The sequence below is a fragment of the Mus caroli genome, chromosome 12 (assembly GCF_900094665.2).
Source record: "Mus caroli chromosome 12, CAROLI_EIJ_v1.1, whole genome shotgun sequence".
Classification (NCBI taxonomy): Eukaryota; Metazoa; Chordata; class Mammalia; order Rodentia; family Muridae; genus Mus; species Mus caroli.
The window spans coordinates 92241443-92244159 of NC_034581.1; the positions used below are offsets into that span (position 1 = coordinate 92241443).

At 44.4% G+C, this 2717-nt stretch overlaps 1 pseudogene; it reads right to left on the reverse strand.

Moving 5' to 3' along the window:
• Nucleotides 1-456: 456 nt before the first annotated feature.
• On the reverse strand, nt 457-1397 carry LOC110306576 (annotated as a pseudogene).
• Nucleotides 1398-2717: the final 1320 nt, after the last annotated feature.

Genomic DNA, 2717 nt, shown 5'->3' on the forward strand with positions numbered 1-2717 from the left:
CAAGGCCCTTGCTGTGGCAGTAACAGTCTTCAACTCAGAACCTAACGCTGTCTCATGAGCAACTGCAAATCACTCCCAGGAGTTAGGATTGTACAGAGACAGGCCACTCAGCTCATGTCAGGAAACCATTAAATACCTCAGTAAGTATCTTCAGTGCAACCCATCATATTCATTTAATAGCACTAGAATCCTTCAAAATAGTCCTGCAGAGCATGGCCCATCCATCCACGATTGTAACTAGACATTTGCCGCATCCTCTGAGGTTCCAGACTCTACTCAATCCCCAAACCCCAAATCTGAACTATTCCAAAATCTAAAATTTTGAACATCATGTTGGATTAGAGCGGCTCACACTGACTTTTATTGTTTAACTCCATCAGCTGAAAGAACCCTTTTAAAGGAAGGTGAGCATTCCTGTGTGCTGACTTAAGACTGCGTTACTGTTTGATTCTTTGATTAAAAATAGGAGCAGCCGATCAGAATTTGGGCTTTTATTGCTAAAGCCTTCTCTTTCACATCCACATCATGATGACAGGCTTTCATTTTCTGGGCACATTCTTCTCCGTATAACAGAAAAATAATAATAATAATAACCGTTTAGTAAAAGGAAGCTGATTAGCTAACCAGCCTTCCACTTTGAGGCAATTGTTTCTATTCTGAAACTGTGTAAGAGCCCGAAGAAGACTCTCATTTGCTACTTGGCCGTCATAAAAGGAAAGGAATGAAGACTCTACTTGGACACTCAGTAGTCCTTCTGGCGTGGCTGGATTCTCAGACGAATTCAAAAGCAGCTTCCAACCCTGAACCGTGGTGCTTCCATTTCCCATAAGCAGCAGGTGGAACAGGCCAGCGATGGAGCTTCTGAGCGGGCGTTGATAGTCACTGGTGACCGTCATGTTTGTCAGCAGCCTCAGTCCAGCCAGCTGCACTGCAGAGTTCAAGACATCAGCAAAGAGGTTCTCACAGAATAAGGAACGTATATCTTTATCTTAGTTTGATTTTCAACATTCACACTCAGGTTATTTAGTGCATTCAAAGCTTTCTCTTTAATACTTTGGTTCAGGGAGCTGATTTTGTTTCCAACAATTAGGATACCCCCCAAATCACGAATAATGGCCTCGTAGTAGAAAAGGCTGCATTATTTCCCAAGGTGACCAAGGCTTTTTCAGTAATTATAGGATCGTCGGTTGACTCCAGCAGGTACAGAAGTTTCTCAAGCTGTCCCACATTTAAGATATCATCATAGGAGTCATCGGTTAGGTCTTCTGAGGACTGCTAAGGGAACAATCGGCCTATGCTTCGGTGCAGTCCCCGAGTCAGCCGGTAGATACAGTAGCAGGCGCTGTGCCCAGGACCAGCCCTGTCGCCACCCAGCCCATGTCCCGTGTCCCACCCATGCCCCTGCCACGGAGCTGCAGGCAGGGAGCTGGGAAGCCTGGGCCACACGCAGGTGCAGCTCAGCCAGAACCAGCCCAGAGAAAAGGACATTTTAATAGTTTTATTTCTTAATATTACTAGTTTTTAGAGATGAGACAAGTATAAATGGTTTATAGGCTAAAATAAGTCATTTTGTAAAAATTCTGCCACCCCCCCCCATTGGTGTACAGAATCAGGAGTGATAATGAAATATTCACTCAAAATGATCCAGATGAATTCTAGCGTCCACTCGACAAATCTAGACTGGATTTATAAGCAAGTGAATTGTGGAATAGCCCTGATATAAGTAACTCCTTGAGACAATTTAAACTAGTGCAGAGGCAGTAGGTTGGGTGCATAAACTTTATATGCCCCAGTACAGGGGAATGCCAAGGCCAAGAAGCGGGAGTGGGTGGGTAGGGGAGTAGGGCCGGGGGAGGGTATAGGGAACTTTCGGGATAGCATTTGAAATGTATATAAAGAAAATATCTAATTAAAAAAGAAAAGAAAACAAGAGAAAAATAAAAGTTAACCAAATAGTTTCCAAAACAAAGTTCTAATCTCAGCCCATTAACCCTTATTCTTTCTTTCTTTCTTTCTTTCTTTCTTTCTTTCTTTCTTTCTTTCTTTCTTTCTTTCTGTCTGTCTGTCTTTCCTTTCTTTCTTTCTTTCTTTCTTTCTTTCTTTCTTTCTTTCTTTCTCTCTCTCTCTCTCTCTCTCTCTCTCTCTCTTTCTCTCTCTCTCTCTTTCTTTCTTTCTTCCTTCCTTCCTTCCTTCCTTTCTTCTTTTTTTTTGTTGAATATTTCTTTTATTACATTTCAATTATTATTCCCCTTCCCAGGTCTCCCCTTCAGGAACCCCCTATCCCATCCTCCCTCCCCCTGCCTCTGTAAGAGTGCTCTCCCACACACCCACCCCCTCCTGTCTTCTTGCCCTGGCATTCCCCTACACTGGAGCATCGAACACCCTCAGGCCCACTGACATCCAATAAGGTCATCCTTTGCCACATATGTGGCCAGGGATATGGGTTCCTCCATGTATACTCTTTGGTTGGTGGTCCAGTCCCTGGGAGGTCCAGGGGGTCTGACCTGTTGACACTGTTGCTCCCACCATGGGGCTGCAATACCCCTCATCTCCTTTATTTCCTTCTCCAACTTCTCCATCAGGGTCCTCGTGCTCAGTCCAATGGGTGGCTGCAAGCATCCATCTATGTATTTGTCAGGCTCTGGTAGAGCCTCTCAGGAGACAGCCAAATCAGGCTCCCACCATCTGCATCCACAATAGCATCTGTGTTTGGTGAT